This window comes from Heptranchias perlo, chromosome 21, assembly GCF_035084215.1.
Source record: "Heptranchias perlo isolate sHepPer1 chromosome 21, sHepPer1.hap1, whole genome shotgun sequence".
Taxonomy (NCBI): Eukaryota; Metazoa; Chordata; class Chondrichthyes; order Hexanchiformes; family Hexanchidae; genus Heptranchias; species Heptranchias perlo.
This window is the reverse complement of record NC_090345.1, coordinates 27039194-27061504: the sequence shown is the minus strand read 5'-3', so window position 1 is coordinate 27061504 and position 22311 is coordinate 27039194. Positions and strand designations below refer to the sequence as shown.

Genomic DNA, 22311 nt, shown 5'->3' with positions numbered 1-22311 from the left:
CTATCTATTCATAAGGCACGAGCTGGTACCCAGCTAGACTACAGTAAGCAAAATATTTGAAAGTCTGCAAAATATCACTTAAAATGCAGCCACACTCCCATCACACCCTCAATGCCAGCGCACAGACATTTTGTACTATGTGAGAGGTGATAAAGTTATGTTTCAAAATAAATTATAGGATAATTAATGCTTGTGCAAGGCAGTATCATGTTGAGGTGTTACAATGACATAATGAACTAAGAAGATTGCTATGTTGCCCATTTCTCCTGGTGGAATTTTACATTTTTATTTATTGTAATTATTTTAAATTCTCAGGAAGTTATTCCATTACTGTATTGAAGCTAAAAGTCATGCAGGATATTGTAAATTATTCATAGTACAGAATATTACAACCTTTTGTGATATAAGCAGAGGATTAGAGCATGACTGATACAGAACAACTTACTCATTTTTTGAAGTGATTTGCCATGTTGTGATTATCTGTGGTTTTTACTTTTAAACTGCAAATAGATTTGTGAATATTTGGTAATTTGCTTGGATATGTATATCTAGACCATTCAGTTAAATAATGAGAGGCAATAATAAAATCTGATACTTACAAGTTCAGGTAAATCTAATCATCTGTATGAATTGTTAGTTCATAATTAGCTAGCAGGAACAGTTATGAAACTATGGACAATATTCTATTTGATTCTTTTCTCCCTTAAACTGGGTGGATCCATGAAGTCTTCTAACTGGCAACATGGCCGACACAATCAAAACTGGTTTACTGAGAAAAACTAACTTTGAACATCAATTAAGGCTGCCTATTATACTGGTCTTTGGCATTTAAATAATGAGTAACTTTTATTTATGTTTTAGAATGTTGCTGAAATATCTTATAAGCTGTATTTATTTTACAGATAGTTTGCCCAGACTATCATACTGAGAAGAAAGTTTACTGAGTACATAGAGAAAACAATAGAAACTAATATATGGATCTCTACCACCCAGGAAGCGTTTTGCTCAAACTGATGAATAGGTTTGTGCTGATGAAATAATCAAATCTGATTATGCATCTAGGAACACATAATGAATTTATTTCAATAAACATAATAAATGTATTGTATTGAAAAATTTTGATTGATTTTCTAATCCCTTATCCTCTTAGTGGAAGAAAAAGAAAAAGCTATAGAGAAGGAAATTTATCCCTGGTTCATGCAGAAATCCCAAAAGCCAATTAACACTTCCAATGCAATGTGCACTATCTCACTATGTTGACTGCATATAGTGACACCACTATTCCCGGCCAGAATGGAGATGATCGGTTAACTCCCTCGTCAAGTCATGCCTGGAAACCGCACTGATGTACATAACTGGGATTGATTTTAGGCGCATAATTTGTATGTGACTATCCTCCACACAGTGCATTTTGCTGGAGAAATAACTGCTTTTATCGGGAGACGTTGCTGCAGTTTCAGTCATGAAATCTGTTTGCTGTAGTTTGTAGAGACTCTTTTTATATAAACTCTGTAAACTGTTTGCTGTAGTGCGCTGTTTAAACAGACTCTGTTTGCTGAGTAAATACAATTTGTTTGCTGTAAAATACACTCTTTGCTGTGAGTCCTGCCGTAGGTCCTGTCCCGCCTCCAACTTATTGGCTGACACAGTGGTGTCAATAGACACTCTGCACTATGTTGTAGGGTGGGCTTTAAACTACCCAAACTAGAGGCAGAAGGAACTGTATGAGTAGCAAGAATAGAGAGCCAAAACGCTGATAGCTCACTCAGAATGCAAGCAGGTGGCTACTGTGTTACATCCCAGCTCACACCCTCTCTGCTTCTGACTCTGGTCTAATGCATATCTTCTACTCCCTCTGCTGCAACATAGGTGGCAGAGTCTTTAGCCATCATGTCCCTGCACTCATAAATTCTCCTTATCATTTTGCCTTACTACTTTACTACCAACCTTTATGAGTCTTTCAAAATCTAACTCTTTGCCCATATCTTTGGTCACCTCATACTTATATTACTTACTGTATTTTCCTCATACAGAAATTAAACCAACATTTCTAATGGCACCTCTACATACATTAAATTCCAAAAGTAAGTTTAAATATTGGACAAATATATATAAAAGTTACTTTAAAAAAATCAAAGGATTGAAAAAGATCAAAGCCTGGAAGTTCCTCTATCTGTGCTATCAAAGCATTACAACAGTGTAACATGGTTTTTCTGGATAATAAAGCAATCATCAATGTGTCATTTTGCACAATTAGATTTGTGTAAGATTGCATGCAGTCTAACAGTTGCACAGTGACATCACAATTCCAATAACCTTGCGTGGCACTTCTTTAATGTGAAAACTAGTCACTTAAGCCTTTTAAACAGTGTATTTTGGCAGCATCTAACTGCTCCAGAAGCAATTTTAGAGCTGAAGATTACAAAAATAAATACCTTTTTGACCAAGCCCTCAAGGTTCTAGAGGAAGAGGTGTATGATCTCAGGGAGCATCAGCATAAGATGAAACTATTTATCATGCATATAGTAAACGAGAAACAGGAGTGTGGCTCTCTAGTAAACCGCAAATCTGGGCCATCTGCACAAGTGATAGTAGATGTGTCAGAAAGCATGCAGGCCTCAGCTAGAACTGGACATAGACTCAGATAGAGGGTCCTCTAGGTCCAAATCATAAGATCTCCTATTGTCAAAATCCAAAGGGCTCATTAGGAAACCTTTCAACCATGCAGCAAACTTACTCATTCCATTAGGGAATCACTCAGGAGTAGTAGACTATGTAGTAGCCATAAGCCAGGCTCAAAGGAATAGTACAGCATGCTAGCACAAGGATTATCATTGAATACACAATTGTAATCCTAAAGCAGCATTTCTGATGTTTGGAATGATCTGCTAGGGAGATGGGGGCATTGCAGGACAAATCCCACTGCGTTGCCAGAATTACAAATATACAAATTAAGAGCAGGGGTAGGCCATTCGGCCCCTCGAGCCTGCTCAGCCATTTGATAAGGTCATGGCTGATCTGATTGTGACCTCAACCCTACTTTCCTGTCTACCTACTATAACCTTTGACTCCCTTGTTAATCAGGAATCTATCTAACTCAGCCTTAAAAATATTCAATGACCCTGCCTCCACCACTCTTTGGGGAAGGGAGTTCCACAGACTCATGGCCCTCTGAGAGAAAATATTTCTCCTCACCTCCGTCTTAAATGGAAGACCCCTTATTTTTAAAATGTGTCCCCTAGTTCCAGTCTCTCCCACAAGGGGAAACATCCTCTCAGCATCTACCCCTTCAAGTCTCCTCAGGATCTTATATGTTTCAATAAGATCACCTCTCATTCTTCTAAACTCCAATGTACATAAGATAACCCCCCTCATCCCAGGAATCAGTCAAGTGATCCTTCTCTGAACCGCGTCTAAAGCAATTCTGTTCTTTCTTAAATAAGGAGACCAAATCTGCACACAGTATTCTAGATGTGGTCTCACTGATGCCGTATCACATGCAGTATGGGATGGGCAATAAATGCTGGCCTTGCCAGCAACGCCCACATCCCATGAATGAATAAAAAAAAATGCTGCACAACACTTCTCTTTAAAGAAATCATGTTCAATGCACACAACATGTTACAATTAAAAATATGCTTCAATGGGCTATTGTACAAAATGATTATTTTACTGTGCTCTACAAAAACCAGGACCAGACCACCAACCATTATAAGACATCATCTAGACAGAACGTAGCAAAGCTAGGAATTACATAGAATTTACAGCATAGAAACAGATGTTTCGACCCATCTGGCCTGTGTTGGTGTTTATATCTGCATGATCTTCCTCCCACCCTACTTCATCTAACCCTATCTGCATATCCTTCTATTCCTTTCTTCCTCATGTACATATCTAGCTTCCCCTTAAAGGCATCTATGCTATTTGCCTCAACTACTACATGTGGTAGCAAGTACCACATTCTAACCATTCTCTGGGTAAAGAAGTTTCTCCTGAATTCTTTATTGGATTTATTAGTGACTATGTTATATTTATGGCCCCTAGTTTTGGACTCCCCCACAAGTGGAGACACCTTCTCTACATCTACCCTATCAAACCCCTTCATAATTTTAAAGACCTCTATTAGGTCACCCCTCAGCCTTCTCTTTTCTAGAGAAAAGGGCCCCGGCCTATTCTGTCTTTCCTCTCAGTTCTGGTATCATTCTTGTAAATCTTTTTTTACACCTTCTCCAGTGCATCTATATCCTTTTTGTAATATGGTGACCAGAACTGTTCACAGTTCTCTAAATGTGGTCTAAACAAGGTTCTATACAAGTTTAACATAACCTCCTAGCTTTTCAATTCTGTTCCTCTAGAAATGAACCCCAGTGCTTTGTTTTGCATTTTTTTATGGCCTTGTTATCTTGTGTTGCTACTTTTAATGATTTGTGAATGTGTACCCCTAGATCCTTTTGCTCCTCTACCCTATTTAGACTCTTATTTTCCAAGGAGTATGTGGCCTCCTTATTCCTCCTACCAAAATGCACCACCTCACACTTACCTATATTGAATTCATTTGCCATTTGTATGCCCATTCTGCAAGTTTATTAACATATTGTATTTTGTCGCAGTCATCCTTAGTATTAACTATACCCACCAATTTGGTGTCATCTGCATATTTTGAAATTGCATTTCTGATTCTTGAGTCCAAATCGTTTATGTGAATGGTAAACAGCAGTGGCCCCAGCACTGATCCCTGTGGAACACCACTTCCCACCTTCCGCCAGTCTGAGTAACTATCTTAACTCCTAATCTCTGTGTTCTGATTTGTAACCAGCTAGCTATTCATTCTGCTACTTGACCCGACTTCACATGCTCTGACCTTAGTCATGAGTCTGTTATGTGGTACCTTATCAAAGGCCTTTTGAAAATCCAAGTATATTACATCTACTAAATTAACCTCGTCTACTTATTATCGGGAACTCAGCACTTCTGTAATCAAGCCTCTTTCAAGGGTCTTCTGCAAGACTTAGTGGAATGCTTCAGCTATGAAGGCCTTTTGGACCAATCTATCATCCTGCAGCTGTTTTCTCATGCTCACTATGGGCATTCTGAATTGCCACGGCTTATCAAAGTTCAACATTTTTCATAGTGAGACTTAATTCAGGAGAAATATTGCCACATATGATAATTCTGGAGATCCAGTGAATGTTGTCCTATAATACTAGCCCTCTCCCCACTAGATCATTCTAAACATTGGAAATGCTGCTTCAAGATCCCAAATGCATCCTCAATGATGATCATTCTGCTAGCAGAAGTCTCACTTTAGTTGTGTTCTAGTGCTGTACATGGGTGGTGTACCACGTAAAGGTCTCATTAGCCATGATTGTAGCAGGTACCTAAATTCTCCAAGCTTCCAAATTTCTTACCTTTTCAACAACGGGGGCACAGTACATTGTCTTAAAATAAAGATGTTTTGAATGCTCCCAGGCATTGACCTACTTTATTCTGTGCTGCTGGTCACATCCCAGTTGGACACTGGAGTAAAATCCCTTTCTGTTCGTGTAGTATATGACGTTATGCACAGGGGCACGAATAGAAAAATGGATAGAGTTAATGATGTGCTGCATTTTTGGGAAAGCAATAGGAGGTGTGCATTTAAGTCCTGCCAGTACTCCGTGTAGCAGATACTTTACCCAGACAGAGCTGCCTGGAATTTGCTGAAAGGAAGCTGTGATTAAGCTGAGAAGCAGTGATATTTGTGCCGTTTGCTGCAAGGCCGCCTGCAGGTACACTCCAAAATCTGTGTAGCAGTGATAATAACCGCAACCGTGAGCTTTTATGTAACAAAGCTATTCCAATTAATGACTGTCGTGTTGGACTGTTTGATGTGCATTGATGGAACATCGCGATCACACACGCCTTATTCTGCTGTACATACACCTACATCCAGTTCGGGATGAACCATCAGTATCATAGGTTGAAACATTTTTTTTACAACAATGGGGCCTTCCCAAGAGTACAGCAAATCATTAGCTGCATTAGATGACACATTTAAGACTGGAGCTGCAGTAACAGCAACAGAACTACTGTGGAACCAGTTTGTTTCTGTTTTGAACAAGATACAGTGGGCCAGTAGCATGCCATTTGGCAGAGGAAGGCCAGGAGGAACAACAGAGACACTCTGTTGCCATTACTGCAGCTCCAGTTTTAAACATGTCTTCTGAATACACAAAGTACAAGTGCTCAAGATATCTTTAAATGCAAATTACGACGAGCTCACCAAACTGAACTGTGCTTACACACGGAGGCCAGGGTGTTCTGCTTCTTTTCACTCTAATGGGTGGAAAATCGCAGGCTGGTGAGGATAAAAGTGGAAAGCCCAGCCAGAATCCCTGTCACTATAATATACACTGATTTCATGCAGGGAGGAAGTGATAAGCAGGAAAATTCAGGGCTGTACCAAACTACTGAAGTTACCATACAATTACAGTCCCCACCACTTAAAATATCGGCCACAAAGCGATGACCATTATCCATTTGCATTAACATCAATTTCAAAGTTGCCAGTTATAGCATCTTAAGTGCTCTGTTTATTTCAGGCAGAAACAGCTGTTCAGCATTTGTTAATTTACATCATGCTCTGAAAATTGGAGCTGGAATTTTCTGCATAATTAGCACAATGCTAAATCAGCCTGGAATGTGCTGTTTCTTTAATTATGTTGTCTGCTACAAGCACTTAACAGTGGCTTTTGAGTCAAAGTAGAAAGCTCTGGCAGCTGTGGCAACATCCAGTTCGAGACTTTAAACGTCCTTCAGGCCAAAGTTTTACTTGTCTATATTTGAATTTTATCTACACATAGGTGAGAAGCAGTTCATGCTCTTAAATAATGGTATTGTTAATTTATTGTTTGTCCTCCTAATAATCCTACTAGATCTATATGAATCTATATTAAAAGTATAATTTTGTGTATTATTATAAAGTGGCTGCAGTATGGAGGTCTGCAACTTTCACTTACAGTTTGCACAGTATGAATTAGAACAAATCTGCTTCATTGCACATCTTTGAGAGAAGTCTTATTAAAAGTGGTGTTCGCCTGTCATAAATTCTGTCAAATGTTACACAGGCTATCGTGTATAGCGGGCAAATCACATTCACATGAGCTCACTTGCTACAAGCGGTGGGGACTGCAGCTTGTAAGAGAAATACAACAAGAAGATTTTCTAAATTTTCTAACTATTGACTTTGGGAGTTAATGCTCTTTGTTTTTGCCTTACATGTGGCACTTAATTAAACTAGAATAAAGACCAACTTAAGGGTTACTGAATACAGCATTAAAAAACAGATTGCAACAAGATAAGTTGTATTTTATTAAATATTAGTCTATCACCTGTGCCACTGTACATGGTGTTAGAAGGTGGAGGATAATTGGACTGGGTTACACAGACGTATTTTAGTCCACATATTTGGTCCTATGTCCTTTCCTTATTTTTATATAATACTTTGATTTGTTATTATCTATAGTTAAATAGCAAACCAAACAGCAACTTGGGAAGTAGAGTTGGTTGGAACGTAGGAGTTACTCTTTTGTACAGGCTGAGGAACTGGGAGACATAAAACTGAGGCACTGCAGTGCCATGAGTGGTCGGAGGGTATAATTATAGTGTGACAAGCTTACTTAAGCAGTTTGCATTATAATTGCAGATGTAGGAATTTAAAATGAGAAAAATTGACAGGAAGTGCAGGTAGATTTTTAATATATAATTAGAGTGTATAGTAGTGTACTGTACCTACTCATCTCTATAAGCATACATTTAATGGAATGACATTGAAATTACTGATAGCCATTTCTTGTCATAATTCTAACATAAAAGCACAAAGGAATGCAGAATCCTGGATTTTAATAAACAAAGCTCAACAGAAATAAGTAACCTGCAACTAATTTTTAAAAAATGATAATCTGCCAATGTAATAAACTGCTGTACCATATTTAGGAGCAATCCAAAAAATATGATACAAGAAGCATCTGCATTTTTCTACACAATATGAATATTGTAAATTTTGGATTTGGAGTAACCAATTTTCAAATAAAATGTTGTCAATGATGTCATGTTATTACAAGAATAGAAAAAACAGAAATGCCACCAGTATTTAAGTAACCTGTAAATAGCAACTTGTGGCAATATAAATACCAGTACATAGAAATGTTACAATATAACTGCATTCTTGATAAAATGTAGTTTTATTTTGACTGCTACTATAGCAAGAACACTGTGAAATTCTAACTTGATCTGTTGATTACAGTAATCACATTTTATGCATATAAGTGAGATATTTCAGTTGTTGTCAGTTTCCATTATAGACACAGTGACACATGGAAAAAGAGATTGGCATTTTAGTTGAAGGTCATTAAGACTTTTCTAAAATCAATCCCGATTACTGGCACAGATATCAAGCTTAGTAGACAGCAAATGGAACGCAGCACAGAATAGTTAGTGTCTTACACTCAAGTATTCAAACATAATAAATCTGAAATTAATCCTATGACAATAATTCAAATTTAGAAAAATTTGCCCTAATGTTAAAACCTCCATAAGGCACAATGCCAACTATTGATGGATACACATCATTGAACATGGAGGGAAACCAAATCAGGCTATTTCTCCCTCCTTCCACTGTATTTGATGTTCTCCTCCAATTTCCCTCCAAGACATCTGAAATTCCACCCTCCTGTTATCTCCGTGCTCTATTGTATCAATACTGATTTTTTTTTTAAATAGCTTCTTTTTATTTACAATACCAAACGTGATACTTTCAAAAACAATTAATTCACTTTTCATTTGTTCATATCAACAAGCAAGTCATCATGACATACATGTTGAGGACAAGCGACTTGTTTAATACAGTACATAGGAACAATAATTTAACGTTGTGATTGAAGGGCCAGTTGTTCAGGAGCAGCAGCTACATTTGTCGGAGGTTTTCCCTTTGCACACACAGTCATTGGCGCAGTTAGTGCATCCGGCAGGACAGCAAGAGCAGCAACCAGCGCTTAACTCGCTGCTGCTACATTCCTGTCGGTGCTATTTCCCCCCAGATTTACAGCAGCAACCGCAGCTTGCATTTATACAGCACTTTTTAATGTAGAAAAACGTCTCACAGTGTTTCACGCAGAAAAGAAGGGTGCATCCCGAATCGGGGAACAGCAGCGTTTAATAGAGCTCACAGGAATGGAGTTCCAGCTCCTTAAAGGTCCATATGTGGCAATACTAATTGCCCTTGAGAAGGTGGTGGTGAGCCACCTTCTTGCAACTGAGTGGCTTGCTAGGCCATTTCAGAGGGCAGTTAAGAATCAACCACATTGCTGTGGGTCTGGGGTCACATATAGGCTAGACTGGGTAAGGACGGCAGGTTTCCTTCCCTAAAGGACATTAGTGAACCTGATGTTTTTTTTACGACAATCCGGTAGTTTCATGGTCACCATTACTGATACTGGCTTTTTATTCCAGATTTTTGTTATTTTTTTTAATAACTGAATTTAAACTCCCCAGCTGCCGTGGCAGGATTTGAACTCATGAACTCTGGATTATTAGTCCAGGCCTCTGGATTACTAGTCCAGTAACATAACCACTATGCTACCCTGAAGAGAAGGAAGTGTGCGACACAGTGGTTGTAAGCTATTTGGTTTTTACAGCTATTGTTGCTTTCAATATGTAATTTTTAGACTTTTTCTTCACCAACACTGGGTTTTAGAGCGAAAACCCTGCACTTTTTCTACCGAGTGGGGGCAACTGCCTCACTGACGTACAACTGCTGACACATGAAGATGTAAAACAAAGTTAGGGTAGAAAAATGCCTTATATCCATAACAGTGATTGAACTTCAAAAATAACTTAATGGTCATGAAATGCCTTGGGATGTCCTGAAGATATGATAAGGCACGATGTAAATTCAAGCTCTTTGTTTCATCTATTTTGCAATTGTTTGGGGTACACAGCTCAAAATTTACCAACAAGGTTCTATAAGTGCAGAATTGGACACACTGGGGAAGAAATATTAGGTGAAATGAGCCTTCACTATGGTATCCAGAAAATGACATGAAATCTATTCATACAGAGGGTTAATGAGTAATGGATTGGCAAATCTTATAAAGCTACTATGCAACCCTCCTTTGGAATGAGTTTCATGTGTGCAAGGCTTATGAACAGAGCAGCTGTTGTGTTAAAAATTAATTCACAGATGCAGCTCTTGGGAACAACATGACAGATGTGATGCTAGACAGAGAAAGGCTTGTGATATGCAAGATCAAAAACAGAAGAGGGAAAACATTAAAGTGTAACGTGCATTAGAAATGCCAGTTAGTTCAATATTTCATGTAAAAGTAGCATATTAAACCCTACCAAAGAGCAGATTCAGTAGAAATCTACATGTCCAAGTTCCTCACATAAGAAATCTACATCATAATCAGACTTGATGTTTTGCAAAGGCAGCTAAGTACATATACTGATATTGTCACACTGAACCACTAAATTCAAACTTGCTACTCATTAATTACAGCACTGTATTATTTTCATGACTACACAAAACAGTAAGTTTAGCTGATTTATTGCTGATCCCACAGTTGAATCATATTGCTTATTTTCAACAGATTGCAGTACTTAAATCAGCACACTGCAGTATGTATGCCCCAATTCATGAACTAGTAGTCAGATACAGCTGGATGGATACAGCATTGCCACATCTAAAGTGTGTTGCAGGTATACAGCATTATGAACAAAAGGCTTGCTTTAAAGCACCTCGGTTTCTTTGTTGTACCGTAGTGCGGTTATTTGGTGTTATGAAAGACAGCTTTGTTTGCCAAATAATCAAAAATACTGAAGAGAAAATACATGAAACAAATAGGCCTCAATTTTAACCCGGAAGAACAGGTGGGTTGGGGGCAGGGTGTGGGGCGGGGTGGGGGGCGGCAGTAAAAATTTTGAAAGTTTGGAGCAGGAATGAATCCCGGCTCCAACCTACCTAAAAATGTGTTTCATTCAGGTGCAACTGGATACGCACACGCTTCAGAAACCTGCAAGTTGCGCCAGCAATTAAAGCCAGCAGGATGGCATTTGAAGGGGCAATTAAGATCGTTCAAACAATTAACGCAATACAATTTTCGTGGATTGAGGCAGACTAAACGATTTTAACTCTGCCTGATTGTATCTCCTGTGTCCGCTGAAACATGCCATGGAAACGAAGGCGAATTGCAGCCGGCAGCCATTTGGACATTTAAACCAGTGATGGACACGTGAAGAAAAGGTGAGTTTTTGCAGCAGGGCAATCAGTTCTCTCAGACAAACCTTTGTCTGGGAGTTCTTTGTGTTTAGTCTGAGTTTTCTTGGATCTCACTCAAAATTCTTGGGTTCACAGATATTTGCCTATATTTTGGACCCCCTCAAACTGACACTATCTGGATGGGAGGTGCAATAGATGTATTCAGCAGTACATCTGGGGAGGAGGCACATCACCATCCACGGCAGGCACAGCGTGCAGTTCTGAGACTTGCAGCTCGACAAGACAGAGGTGTGCCACAAGGACCTGCAGAAGAGTAGAGAGGGGAAGAACGGAGGGGCCGAGGTCGCAGGAGGCACTACCCATGTGACAGGGTCTACAGGCAGAGGCTGAGCTTCCTGGACCTCTCTGAGGAGCAGTGCCTACGAAGGCTCAGATTGAGTCGCCAGGTGGTCGCAGACATCTGCAGGCTCCTTCATGCTCCCGGATGAGGCTGGTGGCCATGCATTGTCCGTCAGAGTTAAAGTCACCAGTGGCCTCAATTTCTTTGCCTCCGGATGCTTCCAGTGCGCCACCGATGGCATCACCAGGATCTCTCAGTCGTCTGCACATAAGTGTATATGACAGGTCGTGGATGGCTTGTTTGCCAGGACATCCAACTACGTCAACTTCCCCATCAACCACATCAGCCAGACAGAGGGGGCAGTGGGTTTCCACTCTCTAGCTGGCTTCCCAGGGGTACAGGGCACAATTGATTGAACACATAGCAAACCAAGGACCTGCACATTAGCCAAGACTGTTCATCAACTGAAAGGGATATCACTCCATCAACGTGCAGCTGGTTTGCGACCATCAGAAGAGGTTTTCGCAAGTGTGTGCCAAATTCCCTGGCAGTTGTCATGATTCCTTCATTCTGCGCAATTCCAACATCACGGCCCTCTTCCATGCACAAAACAGACTTAAGGGCTGGCTCCTTGGAGACAAAGGATACCCCTGCAGACGTGACTCATGACACCTCTGAGAAACCCCACTAGCGAGACACAGCAGCGTTACAACAACAGTCACATCACCACCAGAACTGCCACTGAACAATCCATAGGAATGCTCAAGATGCGCTTCCAGTGGCTCGATCGATCTGGGGGAGACCTTTAGTACGCACCATCGAGGGTGTGTAGAATAATAGTTGTGTGTTGCGTCCTGCACAACACTGCTCGACAGAGAGGGTTACCGAAGGATGAGGTCCCATGCACTCAAGAAGCAGCAGCATCTGCCATCAACATTGAAGAAGAGGAGGAGGAGGAGGTGGAGGATGACGACAATGGACGAACCATCGGCAGAGCAGCGTCTCACCTGGCTGCTTAACCACCACCAACATCAGCAAACCCCCCCCCACCCCCGCTGTACAAAACAGTCCTACAACCACATATACACCCATTGTAAAAACACCCAATGGGTGGCATTCAAGTCTCGCCATTCATGATGAAGCACATGAAAGAGCGCTTTCAAACAAAAGGGGCTCAAGAATGGGCAAGATGTGGTAGTGGTAGTGAGAATCATAACGTTTAATGTGAATTTAACAAAAAATAAATATAAATGAAAAATATGACAGTCTGTCAGCCGCCCTTGTGCATACCCTTGCTGATTACAAAACCTTTGACTTCCTCTTCCGACAGCTTTCTATGTGATGCATCCCCTGTGGCTGCAGCAGAGGTAGCAGCAGGTGCTCAAATTCATGACTGGACTGCTTAGATGATTTTGGCCATAACCTTTGGAGGGTCGTGAGGACCCATCCAAAGGCTGCTCCACATGCACCTGTGCAGGGGCAGACTCGGCCATCTGGAGAGGAGGCAGCATTGCGAGTACTGATTGAGGGGGAGAGGGCAATGGGTGAGATGTGGGAGTGCTTTAAGTGGAGTCCCCACTTCCATGTCCCCTTTCGCCATCATCCCTCTCCTTGACCAGGCCCACCTCACTCCTGCCACTCTGCTGGACAACAGCTTGGAGCAGATCTGTGAAGCGTTCTAAGGCCTTGGCTATAGATTCTGTCTGCCAGTTTAAGGCAGCAGACATGTTGGCATCCAGAGTCCGCACGGCCATTGTCAGGGCCTGAATGGACTCATTTGTGAGCCATGCGTGAAGCTCAATGGAGGCTGCCATTCCCTCTTTACAGACATTCCCGCACTTACCTGCACCACCAGTCTACTGATGCTGAAGGTGGACTCCTCCAGCCTCTGTGGAGATTGAGCATGGCAAGTCTTCCAGTACGTCGCAAAGGTGCGTCTGTACCTTTATCATTCTCCATTTTAACTATGGCCCCCGGCGTTCAGCATCTGTGTCCAGCTGAGCAGAGCCTGAAGAGGAGTGTGCCCAACGGCGCGGACTCTCCACAGCTCCCCCTGCCATCAGCGTCTGCTCATGCTCACTTGTGTGTGGTGACTCACCAGGTGACAACCCAGCTACCTCTCTAATAGGACCCACTGAGGTGTGAGTATCTGCGCTGGTGCAGGGCTCACTAAGATGTGACTGTGCGCCCTCAGAGACATGGAGCTTCTCAGAGGAATCGCTCTCGTCCACTTCTTCAGTTCTGTGACGATTAAGAATCATCACAGGAATAATGTTGTGATGAGCATACTGAGGTGTGCATCAGATCAATTACTGATAACATCAAACCATGTTGTGTGTGAGGGATGTTAAAGTTCTGTCACCAGACGTTTGCGGGGTGTCAGTCTCGGCAACCCCGACGGCCAGGCGCTCCACCATACGACTTATCTCCAAGGCTTTCTCCTCTGCCTCTGTGAGGGCTACTATTTGTGGAGGTCCCCCTCCAGCCCGACTCCTCTCCCTTGCATTTTGCATTCTTTTCTCCTACAACGGGAGAAGGTACAGGTGTGTGAGTGAGTGAGGATTATGTGGTCACCCGATGGATGCATTGCTTTGGGTCAGGATGACAATGAAGCTGATGCATGGGAGGGTGACTATCAGACAGATTGATCACATTGCATCAGGATTGGGGTGAGTGGGAGAGGTGGGCGCACAAATTTGGGGGTGGGGGGGGGGTGGGGGGGAGGGAGTGAAGAAGTGCACAGAAAGTGAAGGCAACTTGACACTGAGCCTTAAGTGGGTGTGAGGAGTGATGTAATGGAGTATGCTTTGCAGGGCAGTGTTGGGGCGGGGAGGGGAGAGGGAGGAGTAATGTTCACTACAGAATGCAGGTGAATCAGTAACTGTACTCACTTTTCCTGACCTTGTTAGGTCAGTCATTGAACCTCTTCCTGCATTGCAGCCACAACCAGGACGTCATACTCCTGCCGCTTACTTGTTCTGCCATCGCCAGCCACGCCTTCTTTGTGACGGAACCAGGTTTCTTCCTCCTGTCCGGTGGATGTAGGACCTCACTCCTGTTTCTCACAGCACCCAGTAATGTCTCCAGGGCGGCATCTGAGAACCTGGGTGCTGGCTTGGCTCTGGGACTTTCCTTACTCATTTTGCCTCCTTTCGCCTCAAAATGCATTGTTGGAGTGGCCCTTTCAATAGTGGGTTTTAACCGCGTCATGCGGGTGCACAGCATGCCCGCTGCGCAGCTTGAGGACCCGAAACCCGGGAGTTCAGTTAAGCGGCTTCAATTGAGTCGCGATCGCTCATGAACACCTCGGAAATGTTTTCCGTGTTTCCCACCCGCTTATTGACCCCCTCCACCCCTGCTGAGGTCCCACCTCATAGTTAAAATTTAGGCCGTAATCCCTGAATTTGAGCAATATGGTGGAAACAATATGTTACAAGTCTTGCTAAAAATTTTGATGTAGCACTGAAGAATTGGCATCAATAGAGTACACCAAGGAAAAAATACCAAGAAAGCAATCGAACTTTAGTAATAACCTAAACTCTCTTAATTGGCACTGCATTATATTTTGGTGCTAGTCATCATATCTTACATGCAGCATTTATTTGTTAAGTATGGGAACTGCTGCATTTATATTTTCTACTTTCTCCCCACACCATGCATCATTTCCCAATCCAATGGGTAGATTGGTAACCAACTCATTGGCCACGACCAGCTATACTTTCGATTCATCTACTAGAGGTGAGGGAGAGCTAGGGTTGACCTACCCACCAGTTTACCCACCTTGAGGCTAATATATATATATATATATATATACACATATACACTAGTGGATTTCCACATGATGAGTTGGTGAGTATGATCTCTCTCTTGCCTATGTTGTCTTTGTGTTGTTGTTTCACTCTCCGAGTCTCCTCTTCTCCTGTCTTTCTCTTCTCTCTCCCTAACTGCTTTTCTGCTTCTCCCTGTCCTCTTCTGATTCACTCCCCATCTCCTTTTCTTCTTTCCTGGAGGTGGTGGGTAGTCTGTCAGGGAAAGAAGCTGCCAATGGCTGCAAGCTACATTTGAGGTAGGGATTCTGGGGTAAATGTGGCCTCCAGGTCTCAGTGACTCTCTACCCCTTATTACTCATACTGCCCTCCACTCCCACACCCCTTTCATACCTCTTACCCCTTTGCCTTTCCACTGCCCCTCCCCGTCCTACCATCCCTTTACTCCCATAATTATCTCTAACTCTGCACCTTTCTGAAAGCTGCATCCTCTCCTCCCCTTGCTTTGCTCTCCCCTGCTACTGCACTCACACCTCATTTCCACTCGCTCCCCAAAGGTAGGTGGCAAGAGACCAGAAACTCCTCACTCTAAACTTATTTCCCTCCTCCCTTGCCCCCCAATTAATTTCCTTCAAAAAGGATTTATTTGCTTTCAAAATTCAATAACTCAAACTCTTTTTCTCACCAATGTCCGTAATTAAAATGTTTACATTTTCTAACTGTTAGCAAAACACAGGTTATAGAGGCTTTCTCTCCAATCAGTGTTTTTGTTTGAAGAATATGTTCTAATTAGAATCAGAAAAGGCACTGGCTCTCTCCACTTAATATGCCATCCCAAGTTTATAGAATATAACAAAGATTACAGAAGTTGTGTAATCAGTAGTTTGTACATTTTTCTACACACACTCCTTCGAAGACCAATATATCTGAAGTTCGGTATCAAAAACTGAACGCAGTACTTCAGATGGGGTCTGAGCAAGGCTGTGTACAATCTAAGTATCACATCCTCACTTGAATTCCAAACTCCTTAAGATAAAGACGAACATTCCATTAGTCTTTTAGATTGCCCTTGTACCTGTGGACTGGCTTTTAGGTGATTTGTGTACATGAATATCTACATCCCATTGCTCCTCCACAGCTCTCACCATGAAAAAAATACTTTGGTTTGTCTTTCTCAGATCCATAGTGGATTTCAAAGAGGAGTCCTGGCCAATATTTATCCCCAAACCAACATCATTAGAACAGATTATCTGATCATTATCTCATTATTGTTTGTGGGACCTTGCATGTTACAACAGTGACTTCATGTAAAAAAAAAAGTACTCAGTTGGCTGTAAAGCGCTTTGGGACGTCCTGAGATCATGAAAGGCATTATGTAAATGCAAGTTCTTTATTTTAAAACGCAACCCTTAAAGAGAGAAATTGAATTTTCACAGCTTCAAAAAGAAAGGTCAAAGGCTGCTGGATTTAGAAAATGTGTATGAAAGCCTGTTGAGCCAGGATGACCGGCGATGTTAAACAATTCATCTTCCTGTCTCAGGTGGCCAAAGATATTTTAACAATCATTGTGATGAGGATAATTCTATTCATATGGGGACAGCATGAGGTGTCTTTGGAGCATATACAGCTGGGAGAATGGATCGTCAGCTTGGTTGGCAGGCCTACTGACTAATCCCTGCCCAGAAAGTTGTCTGCTTCCTGGGTTCACAGTTAGCAGAGAGCAGCAGACACAGAGTTGCTATATTTTAAAAAGAGGTTAATGAGATACAACCCTTGATCTGAATCTGGGAGTTAAAAATGCAAAAGGTTAATTTTTGTAGTTATTAGTCTGAAAGAAACGTAATGCCAAAAATAGGTTAGCCTATGAAAGGGACAGGCAGGGCATGTGGTTTATTATATTACCCCAATGTTTTCAAGGACAGAAGTGAAATTGAGCTAAGTTTAATTGTTATTCTGTATGTTCACTTGCTGTCTACAAAATAAAGCAGCGTAACTATTTATATCTAGCCTCGTCTCACCAAGTTTTTCAGTCTGTCTTCAAAGTTTTAGAAGTGACTTTCAAGAAGTCTTCAAAATTATGATGGGATAAACAGTGCTAAATTGTTTCTATTATTCGGCAAGGTAGTGATAAGAAACCACAAGTTAAAATAATCACAAAGAATTAAAGGGGAAATTAGGAAAAAAATAATTCTTTAAACAGAAAGGATGGTTAGAAGGTGGGATTCACTGGCACAAAATGGTGGTGCTGAAGCAGGATTCATAAGTACTTTTTAAATGGAATTAGATTGTTGCTTGAAAAAGTGGAATATTAAAGGTCATGGGGGCTGAGCAGGAGAGTGGGATTAGACTAAGTAGCTGATGTGAGGAAAACACTGCCAGACTTGATTGGCAGAATAGCCTGTTTCTGTGTTGTAACATTCCATGATTCTATGAACAACTAAATAGCAAGAATACTTTCAGCACCTAAATGAAAATACAAAATTTGCTGATTTTTACATTTAGTGTAATGTTTGTATAGATATTACTTTGAAGAGAGATCAGTATGATCACATTTGATATGTTTATGAAAATAAGATGAAGCAAAAGATGCAAGATAATTATTAGGGGTGTGAAGTGAAGGATGCCAATTAAATTATACATTTTATATAATTCTGTCTATTTAAATAATTTGTCAAAAACTATAAATGATCTCAGATCCAAAACATATTACAATTTAAAGATCGCTGACACCACAATCAATTGAAGCGGTTATTGGTGCACAGTCGGCAGAAATTAACTAGGCACAATCAATAAATGGCTACTTTATAAGTAAACATGAAGAAGATTTATTAAATTTAATTAACTTATATTATCTCTAGAACTTGCAATGATTATTTATAATAATCCGCCTGATCACAAGATAGTTATGAATTAATTCATCCATCCAAAAAGGTCCTCAAGTCCCACGATTGCAGCAATTGTTTCTTAAATGCTTCCAGGCTATTTACATCCACTACTCTACCTAGAACTCTCATGAAGGGAGTAAAAACTACTGGTTATCCAGTAGGAAAATGTAATGCTGTGGAAATTATTTTATTTGCAATTTCTAAAGATAGAATCAGGAGGTCTTCAAAATTGTCCATATGCATCAGTTGGGATAAATGTGTGAAGGAATTTTAGGTGCAATCTGAAGATGGCCCTGTCCTCAAGTCAGTTCAACAGCTAGTTTCTATAATTCATTGACAGTGCTCATGGCACCAACACATCAACATGGCTGTCTTCCAAATGGGATCTTTTTAGCTCTCAAGAACTCAAAAATTCGGTACATGAATTTATATAGCACCGGGCTAAGATCCATTTAAGAAAAGGAGCCTGATGGAGAGTCTATACAACTGTGCCATTTTCAAGATTTTTAAAATGAAGGAATGCTTTCCCACTCACTGGCCTTAATTGATAGAGGCCTTTGTTGTGTTAATGCCTGCAAACTTTCTCCTGCTGGCAGTGGAATGAGGGTCAACATTTGACTTGCTTTCTCTTGAATAGTAATGTTCATGGCAGTAAATTCTTCTTGTGCTATAGCTGTAGTGAAATTCTGCCAACAAAATACGCCCTTCTGGTTCTCTTATCTCCAAGGTCATGGCCTGCTCCTGAGTGCTATCAGTGGTCCAGTCCTGCCGGTTGTGTGCACTTATAATCTGTAATCTCCACTAGTTACTGTTCTTCACAATACCATCATTCACCAGAAGGGCCACCAACAACTGGTCAGTAATTTAATCTAGTCTTATAAAATAATTTAAATATGAAGTTAATGATTTTGAACAGCTACTGCTTATTCCTGGAATAATACTCCCGCCCTCAAAGGAACTTCAAACATGATATGTTGTGCCACAAAATTTAACAAACAGTATAGCTGCAAAGAGCACATCAAAAGTGGGCCGGGAATGTACTCCCCTGGTAAGGGGACAGGACACTAAGCAAGGTATTGGGAAGTAGTTCACTTGCTATCTGTGTGCACACTTGCTATAACACACAAACAGCAGATATGTGTTAATTGTATCAATGCAATTTATATCAATTAATGTTAATTGTATTCAGATGGTGTATATCAATTGGGAACTCTTTTGTATCCATTTATAACAGAGCTGATCTAGGGTGTGGTGTGGGTGTAATGTGGATCTCTGTGAATGAAGACTTGGAAGCAACTGAAGACTAGGCTCTAGAAGTCTATCCTTCACCACCTGGCTATCCAATTTGTAACAATATATATTTGAAGGATGACATTTCATCACACGAAAAATACAATTATCTACGGCAGATTTAGGAATACATTTACAATTACTGTATGGGTGGGAAGGGGGCTGCAAAGAGAGCTCCATAACCAATTTATTATCAGTCTGATGAAACTGTCTTCAGAACTTTACCAAAATATTCTTTATTCCTTATCCTAATGTCATCATGGAGTGTTCAGGTAGGTAAGCAAGCTTTACTCCCTAGCTGTCTGCCTTGGCTCTGTGGTTGTGAGTTCAAGCCCCACTCCAGAGGCTTGAGTACATAATCTAGGCTGGCATTTCTATGCAGTACTGAGGGAGTGCTGCACTGTTGGAGGTGCCATCTTTTGGATGAGACGTCAAACCGAGACGTCCACCCTCTCACGTTTTTTTTATATTCGTTCATGGGATGTGGGCGTCGCTGGCAAGGCCAGCATTTATTGCCCATCCCTAATTGCCCTCGAGAAGGTGGTGGTGAGCCGCATTCTTGAACCGCTGCAGTCCGTGTGGTGACGGTTCTCCCACAGTGCTATTAGGAAGGGAGTTCCAGGATTTTGACCCAGCGACAATGAAGGAACGGCGATATATTTCCAAGTCGGGATGGTGTGTGACTTGGAGGGGAACGTGCAGGTGGTGTTGTTCCCATGTGCCTGCTGCTCTTGTCCTTCTAGGTGGTAGAGGTCGCGGGTTTGGGAGGTGCTGTCGAAGAAGCCTTGGCAAGTTGCTGCAGTGCATCCTGTGGATGGTACACACTGCAGCCACAGTGCGCCGGTGGTGAAGGGAGTGAATGTTTAGGGTGGTGGATGGGGTGCCAATCAAGCGGGCTGCTTTATCTTGGATGGTGTCGAGCTTCTTGAGTGTTGTTGGAGCTGCACTCATCCAAGCAAGTGGAGAGTATTCCATCACACTCCTGACTTGTGCCTTGTAGACGGTGGAAAGGCTTTGGGGAGTCAGGAGGTGAGTCACTCGCCGCAGAATACCCAGCCTCTGACCTGCTCTCGTAGCCACAGTATTTATATGGCTGGTCCAGTTAAGTTTCTGGTCAATGGTGACCCCCAGGATGTTGATGGTGGGGGATTCGGCGATGGTAATGCCGTTGAATGTCAAGGGGAGGTGGTTAGACTCTCTCTTGTTGGAGATGGTCATTGCCTGGCACTTATCTGGCGCGAATGTTACTTGCCACTTATGAGCCCAAGCCTGGATGTTGTCCAGGTCTTGCTGCATGCAGGCTCGGACTGCTTCATTATCTGAGGGGTTGCGAATGGAACTGAACACTGTGCAGTCATCAGCGAACATCCCCATTTCTGACCTTATGATGGAGGGAAGGTCATTGATGAAGCAGCTGAAGATGGTTGGGCCCAGGACACTGCCCTGATGAACTCCTGCAGCAATGCCCTGGGGCTGAGATGATTGGCCTCCAACAACCACTACCATCTTCCTTTGTGCTAGCTATGACTCCAGCCACTGGAGAGTTTTCCCCCTGGTTCCCATTGACTTCAATTTTACTAGGGCTCCTTGGTGCCACACTCGGTCAAATGCTGCCTTGATGTCAAGGGCAGTCACTCTCACCTCACCTCTGGAATTCAGCTCTTTTGTCCATGTTTGGACCAAGGCTGTAATGAGGTCTGGAGCCGAGTGGTCCTGGCAGAACCCAAACTGAGCATCGGTGAGCAGGTTATTGGTGAGTAAGTGCCACTTGATAGCACTGTCGACGACACCTTCCATCACTTTGCTGATGATTGAGAGTAGACTGATGGGGCGGTAATTGGCCGGATTGGATTTGTCTTGCTTTTTGTGGACAGGACATATCTGGGCAATTTTCCACATTGTCGGGTAGATGCCAGTGTTGTAGCTGTACTGGAACAGTTTGGCTAGAGGCGCAGCTAGTTCTGGAGCACAAGTCTTCAGCACTACGGCTGGGATGTTGTCGGGGCCCATAGCCTTTGCTGTATCCAGTGCACTCAGCCGTTTCTTGATATCACGTGGAGTGAATCGAATTGGCTGAAGACTGGCTTCCGTGATGGTGGGGATATCTGGAGGAGGCCGAGATGGATCATCCACTCGACACTTCTGGCTGAAGATGGTTGCAAACGCTTCAGCCTTGTCTTTTGCACTCACGTGCTGGACTCCACCATCATTGAGGATAGGGATGTTTGCAGAGCCTCCTCCTCCCGTTAGTTGTTTAATTGTCCACCACCATTCACGACTGGATGTGGCAGGACTGCAGAGCTTTGATCTGATCCGTTGGTTGTGGAATCGCTTAGCTCTGTCTATAGCATGTTGCTTCCGCTGTTTAGCATGCATGTAGTCCTGAGTTGTAGCTTCACCAGGTTGGCACCTCATTTTTAGGTACGCCTGGTGCTGCTCCTGGCATGCTCTTCTACACTCCTCATTGAACCAGGGTTGATCCCCTGGCTTGTTGGTAATGGTAGAGTGAGGAATATGCCGGGCCATGAGGTTACAGATTGTGCTGGAATACAATTCTGCTGCTGCTGAAGGCCCACAGCGCCTCATGGATGCCCAGTTTTGAGCTGCTAGATCTGTTCTGAATCTATCCCATTTAGCACGGTGGTAGTGCCACACAACACGTTGGATGGTGTCCTCAGTGCGAAGACGGGACTTCATCTCCACGAGAACTGTGCGGTGGTCACTCCTACCAATACTGTCATGGACAGATGCATTTGCGACAGGTAGATTGGT

General features: G+C 42.2%; 1 protein-coding gene and 1 long non-coding RNA gene across 4 annotated transcripts in view; one reads left to right on the top strand and one right to left on the bottom strand.

Moving 5' to 3' along the window:
* The window catches only part of dock1 (dedicator of cytokinesis 1), a 472808-nt gene that overhangs the window by 151352 nt on the left and 299145 nt on the right, over positions 1 to 22311 (bottom strand). The window lies entirely within an intron of this gene.
* Positions 6771 to 22311, top strand: part of LOC137340086 (uncharacterized) — a 46662-nt gene continuing 31121 nt past the window's right edge. The window contains exon 1 of the long non-coding RNA XR_010966698.1: positions 6771 to 6842. This is a non-coding gene — a long non-coding RNA (uncharacterized lncRNA). The remainder of the gene's footprint in view (positions 6843 to 22311) is intronic.